We start from the raw sequence: 12,754 nt of genomic DNA on the forward strand, positions 1-12,754 counted from the left end.
TGAAAGAGACATTTGAATAAAGACCCAAGGAAGAAGGAGTAGAGGGCATAGCATTTCATGTAGAGAAAAAGAAAAGTGCAAAGTCTGGAACTGGGAAGGCAGGTGACATTTTCCATGAACACTAAGTTCACTCTACTTAGAATAGAGTGAGCAAGGAGGAGTGTATTAAGAATATGGTCAGAAAGGAGATGGAGACAAAATATCATAATCTAATTTACATTTTAATTAGATCCTTCTGTTTTGAAAATACACTAACGGGAGTAAGTAGGAAACAGTTACTAGGGTATTACAATAATCTGGAAAGAAATAGTGGTGGCTTGGAGTAGGCTAGAAGACATGAGTGGTTAGAATCTGGATATATTTTGAAGGTAGAGTTAGTTAACAGGATTAGCTGAGAGTCCAGACCAGATGTCAAAGGGGTATGAGAAGAGAGAGTCAAATATGATCCAAGTGTTTTGGTCCAAACAACTGGACGGATGTCTAGCCATTATGTAAGATAGAGAAGACCATGGAAAGACAGCTTTGAGGAGGAATATCAGGAAGTTTTACTTGTACATTAAGATCGGAAAAGCTTATTAGACATCTGGTTGGCTAGCTTCCAACGTGGTCCTCAATGATCCTTACCTCCTAGATTTACTCCTTTGTGGAATCCTCTCCCACATTAAATCCAGACCGGTGTATCTGACCAATAGAATACTGCAAAAGTAATGGTGTGTTGCCTTTTGGCTCCCTGAGCAGTGCCATGGCGGTCGGCAAGAACAAGTGCCTTACGAAAGGTGGCGAAAAGGGAGACAAGAAGAAAGTGGTTGATCCATTTTCAAAGAAGGATTGGTATGATGTAAAAGTACCGGCAATGTTTAATATAAGAAATATTGGAAAAACACTAGTCATGAGAACTCAAGGAATCAAAATTGCATCTGATGTCCTCAAGGGTCATGTGTTTGAAGTAAGCTTTGTGTATCTGCAGAATGATGAAGTTGCATTTAGGAAATTCAATCTGATTACTGAAGATGTTCAGGGCAAAAACTACCTGACTAATTTCCATGGCATGGATCTTACCCAGGACAAAATGTGCTTCATGGTCAAAAAATGGCAGACCATGATTGAGGCTCATGTTGATGTCAAGACTACCAACGGGTATTTGCTTCGTCTTTTTTGTGTCAGTTTTACTAAAAAACACATCAGATTCGGAAGACCTCTTATGCTTAGCACCAGCAGGTCCTCCAAATTCGGAAAAAGATGATGGAAATCATAACCTGAGAGGTGCAAACAAATGACTTGAAAGAAGTGATCAATAAATTGATTCCAGACAGCATCAGAAAAGACATAGAAAAAGCTTGCCAGTCTATTTATCCACTCCATGATGTCTTTGTTAGAAAAGGAAAAATGCTCAAGAAGCCCAAGTTTGAATTGGGAAAGCTCATGGAGCTTCATAGTGAAGGTAGTAGTTCTGGAAAAGCTACTGGAGATGAGACCGTTGCTAAAGTTGAATGAGCTGATGGATATGAGCCACCAGTCCAAGAATCTATTTAAAATTCAGACATTTAATGATGACAAATTAAAAATCTTATTTTTTAAAAAAAGAAGTGATGGTGTATGACTTCTGAGGCTAAATCATAAAAGTTATTGAGTTTCTGCATTGATTTCTTGGATTGTTTGCCCTGGGGGAAGCCAGCAGCCATGCCATTAGGGTACTCAGGCAGCCCTCTTGAGAGGTCCACATGGAGAGGAACTAAGGTCCACCACCAACAAAGAGCATCATTGCTTACTTAAGTAAGCCACCTTGGAAGTGGATCCTCCAGCCCTGTAAGATGACTGCAACCCTGCCTAATACCTGACTGCAGCATCATGAGAGATATAGACCTGCACAGCTAAGCCACTCCTCACTTCGTGGACCAAAAACTATGGCAGATAATAAATGACTGTTTAGTTTTAAGCCACTGAATTTGGTATAACTGTTAGTTACCGAGCAGTAGATAACTAATATGACATCCAAGTTTAGAGTTGGGAGTTGGAATATGGAATTTCAGGGTTTGGAGGTTTGGTTGCCTTCAGAATATAGATGGATTTCAAAGCTGTAATACTAGATGAGGTAACTAAGGATGTGAGTGAAGATAGAAAAAGGAAAGGAAAAAGGAAACTAAGCCCTAGGGCACTCCAGTATAAAAACTAGGAATATGAGGATCAAAAAGCAAAAGAGATAAGGACAACAGCCAGTGATACAGAAGAACACTTAGGAGAGTATTTTATGAATATCTCATTCATTTAACATCCTTTAAATAATATCTACCTGGTGTTGAGTCCCATACTTATTTGTTCTTTGTTTCTAGAATCTTGTTATTGCTGATACATAAATACACATTGAATACAAGAATAAGAGCAAAAGTAGAATAGAATTCAGACTATAGTTTGGAGAGAATAAATAAACACATCGAATAGCTATGGCACCATGTATTTAAATGAGAGGTTGTGTATTGAGTACTGAACGTAGAAAACGATTCCCTTGTCTCTACCTTTTCCTTTTTTTAATGGAGCAAAAAGTAAGGAAGGTTAGGTATGGATACGATGTATTCTTGAAATTTTGAAACTTGCAATTAAGTTAGTGGTGTCTGAAGACTTTCACTTAAGTTTAAAATCAGAATCAAAAATAAAACAAAAAGTTATTTTTACAACTTCAGTAAAAACAAAATTAAGTACTTCTCCTTCTTCTCCCCACTTCTCCACCACAAAGCCCTTGTTACTGTCCCTGCAATTGCTGTCTCTTTCTGTCTCTGTCCATCATTTCCCTGATTTCAGGCCTTTGCATGGCTAGCTCTTTCTTATTTTTCAGGTCTGAATTAAATATCACTACCTTAAAGAGACTTTCCCTCATCCCCAGTCTAAAGAAGATCCCATTATGGGCCCCTAGCTGGCTCTGTCAGTAGAGCATGTGACTCTTGATCTGGCTCTGTCAGTAGAGCATGTGACTCTTGATCTCAGGGCTCTGAGTTTGATCCCCATGTCGAGTGTAGATATTACTTAAAAATAAAATCTTGGGGGGGGAAAGCTCCTATTATCCCCAAACCCCTCCCTATCCCATAAACCTGTATTACAAATTTCAAGTTACTCAATCACATCTTTCTCATTTGTGAAATGGGGTTAATGGCACTAAACACATCACAAAATTGTGAGAATTAAATGAAATTTGGATGTAAAATGATTCAGGTAGTGTGCACATTGAAAGCACTTTAAATAAGAATGCTTAGGAGCTTGCATTTCACCACTTTCATGCTGCTTTTCCAGGTTCAGATAGTGGTATGCATTTTCTCAAGTAGTTTAATTCTTTTATACTTCTGAAATTGACTTTGGTGCACCAAGCAACTCATTTTAATGCCTAAAGTTAGGTTGGGGTTTTTGGTAAGTAAGTTACTTCTACTGATAAACAGTATGTTTACACATAGACATACAAATACATTCATTAAGTATGTTATACCAACTTCTAAACAATGTCCTATAATAAATAACAGTTTAGGTCAATAGCAAAATGATTTGAAAAATACGTGAGTCTTCGACCTCCAGAGCATCTCTGTGACCTCCCAAGGAAGTTAGCTTCTACTCAAAGGCCCAAGAAGCTTGAATGTTAAACAGTAGGTACCATTTAGCCTCCTATGCACCTTAGGTTTAGTTTCAGCTTTGCCAAGGCCTTCCCACATAGACATATGTGTATTCTGCACCTGCTTTTCCTTTTTTCCAAAAGGTAGCAGGATGGCTAATTCTATTCACCCTCCAGGCAGGAAATCCTTGTAGAAACACCCAGGAATCAGATTAGAGCCCAGGTGGGAGCAAGAAGAAACAGTCCAGAAAATGTGTCAGAATTCATCACATGGATCCACCAGAGTGCCTCTTCACTTGCTCTCACTAGCATAAAAAACCTATACCATTCTGAAACCGTCTTTAAAAGTATTGCATAGTGACATCACCGGCTAGCCAGACAGTGGAAAGAATAAAACATAGGATCATTACACTTTCTGTAGAGTACACTTTCTAATAAACTTAATTTTCTCATTAGTTACAATAAAGTTTTCTAGACTGTCTGATAAAATGAATTATAAATGGAAAGAAAAAGAGCCTTTAAGCATTAGCCTACTCCGCTCTGCACCTAGTGGGCGGGCGGTGGCCGTGGTGGGCGGGGCCACGCCTTAGCTCCACCCCGCCCCGCCCCGCCCCTCCGGCCGGTCGGTCAGGTTCCTGTGAATCCCCGCGCCCCGGCTGCCCTGTGGACTCTGGCTGCCTGGTCTCCACCCCTACTTGATTTCCACTACTGAGAGCCGGATGTGAGTGCGGGCCTTTCTCCGCTTCGGGGCTGGTGTAGCGGGGCCCCAGCAATCCGAGATCCCCTGGGGGAGGAAGAGAGCCCGGGCGTGGAGAATCGGGGCCCGCAGGCTCCTCGCGGCAGGGCCCGCACGGCCCTAGCGCTGGAAGTGCACCCTGGGCTCTGCGCCGCCGGGAATCGGCCGCGGCGCGCAGAGGACTCTCGAGCCTCAGCATGCAAAGTCCGAGGCCTGGAGAGGCCCGGCGCTAGCCAGCGCCTCCCGGAGAAGCTGGTGTTCGGGGCTCAGCCCTGGGCCGCGAGGAGCCTCCTGGGCCCGGCGTTAGTGCACCTGGGTAGGCGGTGCCCAGGATCGAAATCCTCTCGCAGCAGGGAGTGTCGGGCCCTCGGCCCAGGGGAGGGTGACAAGCTTCGAAAATTCCGCAGCTCCAGTCGGGGAGAGGGGCTGGGTCACGGTTCCGCGCTCTGAATCCAATGCCCAAGAGAAACAGGGCACGCTTCAGAGGCTTTTCAGACCCGCTTTGGATTCCGGGAGAAACTGCTAGGTCGGGTGGGAAAAGATAACTCTTGATTTCGGAGTAAAGCGGGAGGTTGTGAGAAGGGGTACCTAATAGCTCCTGTTCCGGCGCTGGCTCCTACGTTCTTCTCTCTTGTGTTTTGGGCTCACTACAAACCTGGGGCGTGGAGGAAGTGCAGTTGTATTCGTTTTGCAGCGCCAGAACCTTAGCGAGACCTAGCATACCGACCATTAACGCTGAGCTTGGATGATGATCCACTATTTTTGCTCACCGTTGGTGTTACCTTTTTGTGTCTGCTTCTATAAATCAGAGAGAATCACATAGAAGGAATGCGGGATTAAATATAGCGATTATTGGTTACAGTCTCCCACAAACATTGTGCTCGACAATTTTTATATGTTAGTTCATTTAATGTTCACAACCACAAACTTAAGTGGAATTATCATTCTGTTTCACACTTGGAATTCAGATTAAATCAATCGCCAAATTACACCAGTGCTAAATGGTAGCACTGAATGAATTCAGGTCTATATGATTTCAGAGCACAAGTTTATGGCTTAATGTAAAGAACATTGCTTCTTCTGATAATACAAATACCTGGATTTCAAATCTGTGCTTTGTGTTAGCAGTGTGACCTTGGGCAGGTTACTTAACCTTTTAGGGTCGGTTTCTGCATTTGTAAAATAGAGATAAAATACATCCTGTCATAGGGTTTTTATGTGGGTTAAATTAAGATCATATTTGTAATACACTTACAAAATGCCTGGCATATAGTTAGTGATAAACATAGCCACACACATCTTCCTGTTATTAATTGGGGTCAGCAAACTTCAGTTCTGAGTGCTACCCACCAGAGCCAAACAAAACTTGTGTAGGCCTAGAGCATAGGTAGAGAGAAGCAAGAAAAGACAAAAAAGAAGAACTGAGAACAGATAACATACATGATGGCAATTATAGTGAAACCCATAGATTAATCTGTGGTATATGGTGCCCACTTTTTTACCTTTCTAAGATTTTCTTCAAAGGCAGTTCCTATTGGCTGATGTTTTGGAAAAATGCATCCCACTCTGGTCTGAAAAAATTCAAAGAGGCAAGTTTTGGGGGCTCGACTATGTGGAGACTAGATGTGAGGGCGAGCTGAATTTCAGCACTCCCCAGACTGAAAGGTGCCTGGCACAAACCTCCCAATGAAGTGTGCAGTTCTCTTGTAGGGTTTCTTCTTTTAGATCTAACCCTGGAAGAATGGAGCGGGAGAGGTGTTTTCAGGATGGGGGGAAACCAAAGGATTCTTTGTCTTTTAAGGGTTGGTTAATGACTGGACAGCTCTCTTAATTTCACCTATCACTGTAAACACTTTATAGACAACGGTCCACATAATTTAAGGCAACTTAAGTATTATACATTTTCAGTTTTTTTTAATATATATCCTTTCCAGTGCTATCACTGAGGTCCCGAATATTTCCTTTGCATATCCTGGCAAAGGATATTTTCATTTCTGTTCATACTGTGTCCTGTTCATACTGTATTCTATTCCTGTATCTATACTGTATCCTAGCTCCTATTAATGCTTGATATGGCTTTAGACATAATTTTCCTTGTCCTCTTCCTTTTTTCCATACTATTGCTATGGTTTTTTCCCTACTATAGAGGTTTTTTTCCCTCCTTTTTCAAAATTTTCTTTAGTCAGTGATTTATTACGTTAGAACGTATGCCTGTCAGCAAAACTGAGAGAGTTAGTGTTGGATTATGAATAACATTTTGACCTGCAAAGATCTGTAATGAACCACCACTGATCATCAAAAGCATAATCTCTGGGGTGGATCTTTTAGCAAGGACAAATGACACCATTATTGGTGGTACTCAACAAGTTCGAGGAGTCCAAACTTGGACATTCCTTTAATGTACCCACTATTACCTTTACACTATAAGTTAGCTTCTTTCTCACCAATGTTTTTCCTTCATGTTCATTTATATTATAAGGATTGCTAGTTAGGTTAAAGCCCAACAAACAAGTAATAAGAATATTTGGTTGAAGATTTGTTGAAAGATTGGCTAACAAGGTTTAAATGAGCACCTAAAAGTTATCATAGATTTTATTTAACTACCTTATTTAAGTTTCTGAAATGATAATCAAAACCAGATGTTATATATACTCATTTGGTAAGATTATGATAACTACATTTAAGTTGATTATGCTGGCTTAAATTTGAAGAAGCTAGTGGAGGAGTATTGGGATTCTTTTTGGAGATGCTATCTATTCTTTACTATATAACAGCTTATCAGTGTCAATCATATTTTTTTGCAAACATATTTAAAAAAACATTAAAATCAGTGTAATAGTCAAATTTACCACTATAAATTAGATGGATAGATATTAATACAGTTTCCCTGTGAAAAATAGAAGGAAATACTACATATTCATTTTAGCAAATAATTTTGAAATGTCTTCTTACCAAGTGAATGTATTCTGTCTGGTTTCTGTGAAAATTACCAGAAGACAGCTTAGTTGCAATATGCATTGCCATCAGACTACTTCAATTTCCTGAGCCTTAGTTTACCATGCCTTTAGACTCTAAGGTGGTAGTACATGTTAAAATAGATATCTGCAACTGTAAAGAGAAACTTATTGGTCACATTTTCATGTGAGGATGTTTTAAAATGAAGCAAAAATCAAAGCAAGTATTCCCTGATTGTGTTCTGAAATACTTATTTCTCCCTTTCCCTGCTTAATTTTTCTTTAGCTCTTACTAACATCTAGCATACTATATATTTTACTTATCTTTTTTTATTTTAGTGACATATTTTATTTAACCAAATATACTTAAACCATCATTTCAACATGTGATCAATCTAGAAAGTTATTGAGAGATCTCAAATTTCTTTTTCATACCAATCTTTGGAGTCTACTGTGTATTTTATTCCCATGATCTCAGAGGCACCACATTTCAAATGCTCAGTAGCCTACTATACTAGTCAACTGAGGACTATAGCTCCTTGATTAATGTCCAGACCATCTATAGAATTCTAACATCTAACAACTGACGCTCTATACTTCCAATATTCTGAGGTTCTAGTGTGACATTCTAGAATCCTGTGTTTCAATTAATCTGTGACTAAGACTGTAGAATCCCTTGAGTTAAATAGCCTATGATTCCAGTGTTCTGAGAGGCTGTGATTCCAGCACTTCAGATTCTTTGACCTAGATCAACAGTCAGCAAACTCCAGCCTGTGGGCCAAATCCAGCCCACCACTTGTTTTTATAAATAAAGTTTTATTGGAACATGGCTATGCCCATTGAGTCTGGGGCCACTTTTATTCTCCCAGGGCAGAGTGAGTAGTTGTAACAGAGATTATGAATGACCTCTTGACCAGCCAAAACTAAAATATTATTTGTTCCTTTACTGAAAAAGTTTACTGACCCTTGATATTCAAAGATTCTAAGTTGGATGGTGGTTTTACAGATTTTTATATGATTATTGTACTTTATAACTCACACATCTGTTGCGTACACTCTTCTGTGCATCAAATATCATATGTTATATGTTCAAAAGAGACTGGTTTCCTCATCTTAGGCATTTACCATTTAAGGCTTCTATAATTCCATTAGGTTGATTACTTTTTTTTTTTTTAAGTAGGTTCCACGCTCAACATGGGGCTTGAACTCATTACCCTGAGGTCAAGAGTCCCATGCACCACTGATTCATCCACCCAGGCTTCCTGTTTACTTACCTTTTTTATTGTCTGTCTCCCTATAGTGTAACCTCTTTAAGGCAGGATATTTGTTTTGTTCATTGTTCTCTCAACACCTTCGAACAGTACCTGACACACAGTAGACGCTCTGTAAATATGTGTTTAGTGAGTTAATAGTATTATTAAACTGCTTGTAGTTGGGAAACAGAAAGGTACTTGCGGGAAAGTTAAAACCAAGCTGCAACGTATGTGCTAAGTAACCATAAACGAAAATTCTTGTAATCAGGAAATGTATAAACATTTCAACAATCCTTGCTCAACATACAAACTTTTACTTTTTTTTAAATGTTTATATTTGAGAGTCAGAGACAGAGCGCAAGAGGCAGAGAGAGAGACACACACAGAATCCAAAACAGGCTCCAGGCTTTGAGCTGTCAGCATAGAGCCTGATGTGGGGCTTGAACCCACTAACTGCGAGATCATGAAGTCGGATGCTTAACCAACTGAGCCAACCAGGCACCCCCCTTCCTTGTTTTAAAGATTTTATTTTTAAGTAGTCTCTATACCCAACATGGGGCTTGAACTCACAACCCTGATTTTAAGAGTCACATGCTCTACTGACTGAGCCACCATGATCAACATACAGACTTAAATCTTGAGAAGGAAGGATTTGTAGTTGTTCCAGCTTTAAACTGAAAGAATTGTCATGTCATTGGGGTACCAGAGTAGCTCAGTTGGTTAAGCATCCGACTTCGGGTCAGGTCATGATCTCATAGTTCATGAGTTTGAGCCCCGTGTGGGGCTCTGGGCTGATAGCTCTGAGCCTGGAGCCTGCTTCAGATTCTGTGTCTCCCTCTCTCTCTGTTCCTCCCCTCAAAATAAATAAACAAACGAACAAAAAGTTATGGGCTGATTGGATTTAAAAAAAAAAAAAGAGAAAGAATTGTCATGCCATCGTTAGCCATGAACTAGAAAGGAGCACATAGTGACAAAACGTCAAATGCCTGTCTTGCCCAATTAAATGTATGTGCCTAGCTAAGAAAAGAAGGAAGGAAGCCGAGTTTTAGAAAGTCTGCTTTTAGAGTTGGGCATAGTTGGATAGTAGGGACAGGTGAGAAGTTCTGATGGCTGGCCCAACATCTAGGAGATTCCATTAGGTGGGGTGTTCTTAAAGCTTTCTGAACACCAAAGGTCATCAGTGTCAGCAGGTCAACGTGCCTTTATATAAAATCCAAACTGCCTGCTCCACAGCTGTCCAGAGAGTTCACTGAACCCTTATAATTTTAACATTTTTCAACTGAGCACCCTGGAATTTTCTAGTAGGGGATATAGTTCTGATTTTATCAATGCAATTTTTGATAAAAGATGATTCACTTCTTAGATACTTACTTTGTAACTTTGCTAAGATGCATGTTTCATAAAGTGAGGCTATATTGGGATGTTGCAACTGCTTCTGACTTTTATTAACACCTCACTCAGTGCACCTACTATGAACTGTTCATTTGATAGGCTTGACAATATAATCAGTGACATTTCCAAAATGCATATAAAGTAGCCCAGGGATTAGTAAAGCAGTATAACCTGAAACACATGTGAAGTAAATTCTGTAGCCTGCTGTGAATCACAGAACAGATCAATATAATCTTAGGAATTTTCTAGAGAAATCAAGGAAGGGTCCTTAGCTAATTGCTCACTTTTTAATAATAAGGACAGGGTTAAAACTGCACATACTTTCTGTGTTTAAAGTAAGAGTGATGAAATGTGAACACTTTTATATTTTAAATCTTTCTCCAATTCTGCATGTTCCGGTATCAGCAATAGTATTGCTATCTGGATTTTATTTTATTTTATTTTATTTTATTTTATTTTATTTTATTTTTTAATTAAAAAAAATTTTTAATTTATTTCTGAGAGAGAGAGAGACAGCATGAGCAGGGGAAGGTCAGAGAGAGAAGGAGACACAGAATCCAAAGCAGGTTCCAGGCTCTGAGCTAGCTGTCAGCACAGAGCCCGACGTGGGGCTGGAACCCATGAACTGTGAGATCATGACCTGAGCTGAAGTCGGATGCTTAACTGACTGAGGCACCCAGGCACCCCTTGCTATCTGGATTTTATTCAGAATAACTCAAGAATCTGGAAATTCATTTAAAGAAAATGTTGGTCAAAAGTTGATTGCTTTTGCTGCTGTGATATAAGCTGGGAGTTTAATAATGTGAGATTCCATGGATGGTAGTAAAACTAACTTCCTTATTATGTTGCATGTACCCAATAGATTGGACCCTGTGTTTTGTTGATATGCACTACTTTTTCAAGTCATTCGGGGACAGGGAATTTAATAACAATTCCAAGCAAAGGTACCTACCTGGTGGGAAAGTATCTAAATATAGGTTTTTTTCAGATACTGCTTTTTTGGTAGTGGGAGATGGAAGCTGAATTTGGAAAATTTTGTTCTTTTCCTTCTATTTCCCTTTATGGTTCTGATAATTTTTCTGCTATTTTCTACTTTTTGATTTTTCTATGCCTTTAGTACCACTTCCTCAACAAGTTCTGTATTCACTGTAATTAAATTAGTCATAGAACATTAACTAGAAGAGGCTTTAGAAGTTACCGAAAGTGATTGGCTCAACTCTTAGAATTAACACTTGAAAAACCCGAACCTAGAGAAGTTATAGCACTTGTACACAGTGGTGTGACTGACACAAAGCGACACTCCGCTTTTTCCAACTCCTGATCCAGTGACCCTCCTGTTGGTCACTTTTTCACATTGAAAAGAAAACTTGCCCTTTTCTCTGTTTATGTGCTTTAGTGCTTGACCTAATTCTAATTCTGTATCTGCATTTCTAGTATTCCATTGCAGGGTTTAAAAACGATTGTGGACATTACTTTCTTAATAAATACAGGGCAAGCTTATTTTACACTTCCTTGAATGCAAATTTTTCACTGTATATTCAGTAGGGTATATTCCTGAGAATTAGTGTTGCTGCATTAATTCAGAAAACACTGAGATTCTGTGTCCCCCATGTAGATTTGTGTCTGTGGAGACTTGAGCAGGAAGAAAATGCTTTCTTCACCTTAAGTAATTCACAATGTAATGGGCTGTCTGGAAGAGGATGTGCTGTGATGTAAACACAAACCATTTCTGTTCTTTCACTATTTGGCCATTGCTGTTTATTCTGGTTGTCTTTGTTTAAGAAAGATAATCATAGTTGTAGGCTAAATATTAATCTTCTAATTTTTAAGATTGTGTTCATTAATTTGTGTCAGATTGAATATTTGCATTTGATGTATTAACTAAAAAGTTATTGGGAAATTAATTAGAGACTGTTGCTGTTATACTAAGTAATGATTAATTGCAGGCTTTAGTGCTCCCAGGGCATCTGGCATGAAAGCAAACAAATCTGGGATCTTATCCTGGCCTTGCTACCTATCAGCTTGTTTATCTTAGGCAAGTAATTTAAACTTTTGGGGAATTTTTTTTTAACGAACACTGTATGTTGTTTTGAAAGTTAACAATGTGCTGATTATTATTAACATATTCTGGGCCAATCTAGATGTAATCCTAGCTATGATATATTGGCCTTTTGCCATATAGTAGTAATCCGTGTCCTGTTCAATATACCAGGGATTTTTTGTTTTGTTTTGTTTTGTTTTGTTTGTAAAGTTCAGAATATATTATTTGGAAGCATTTTGAAAATTTCGTAGAAAGCAAAAACTAGAATTTATCCATCTTTATGTATTTTGTAATTCTTTCATCCTCTCCTCTCCCAATCTCTACCCAAAATCTAGTAGCAAGTGGCAACATGAATACAAATTCTTTTGTAATGGAATATAATTTTAATTCCTGGTAAAAGTAGAAGTCTCTAGATTTCTTCTCCAGCTCTGAGGACACTTTGATTGCTCACTGTCTGCACCATGAAGGTTTATAATGCTGTGTATTATTTCTGTGTGTACATAGATAGCTAGGCATTTACTTTTGCGTTGTGTTCTTTCCTTACTCTATTTAGAACACTTAGAAGATATTCAGTACATAATTGTTGAATGAATGGTTCTCCCTAGAACGACTATAATGAGCTCCAAGGTCTTCTTTTGCTGCATCAAGTCCCACTGTCCTTAACAGATAGTGGGTGCACAATAACGTCTTAATGTAAATACTTGTTGATTTGACCTGGAGACCTCCAAGTAGTGTAGTAGCTCTTAGATTTACTGACATATTACCCTTCTCCCACTTCTGGAGGGT

At 39.0% G+C, this 12,754-nt stretch overlaps 1 protein-coding gene and 1 pseudogene across 1 annotated transcript in view; both read left to right on the forward strand.

Moving 5' to 3' along the window:
- The first annotated feature begins 742 nt into the window (after window positions 1-742).
- On the forward strand, window positions 743-1,533 carry LOC120225216 (annotated as a pseudogene).
- A 2,696-nt stretch (window positions 1,534-4,229) lies between these two features.
- Window positions 4,230-12,754, forward strand: part of CPNE3 (copine 3) — a 52,391-nt gene continuing 43,866 nt past the window's right edge. Inside the window, exon 1 of the mRNA XM_039223468.1 lies at window positions 4,230-4,313. The gene's annotated coding sequence lies outside the window, so the exon portion shown is untranslated. The remainder of the gene's footprint in view (window positions 4,314-12,754) is intronic.

This window comes from Hyaena hyaena, unplaced genomic scaffold (genome assembly GCF_003009895.1).
Source record: "Hyaena hyaena isolate Hyena2069 unplaced genomic scaffold, ASM300989v1 scaffold_1352, whole genome shotgun sequence".
NCBI classification, from domain to species: domain Eukaryota; kingdom Metazoa; phylum Chordata; class Mammalia; order Carnivora; family Hyaenidae; genus Hyaena; species Hyaena hyaena.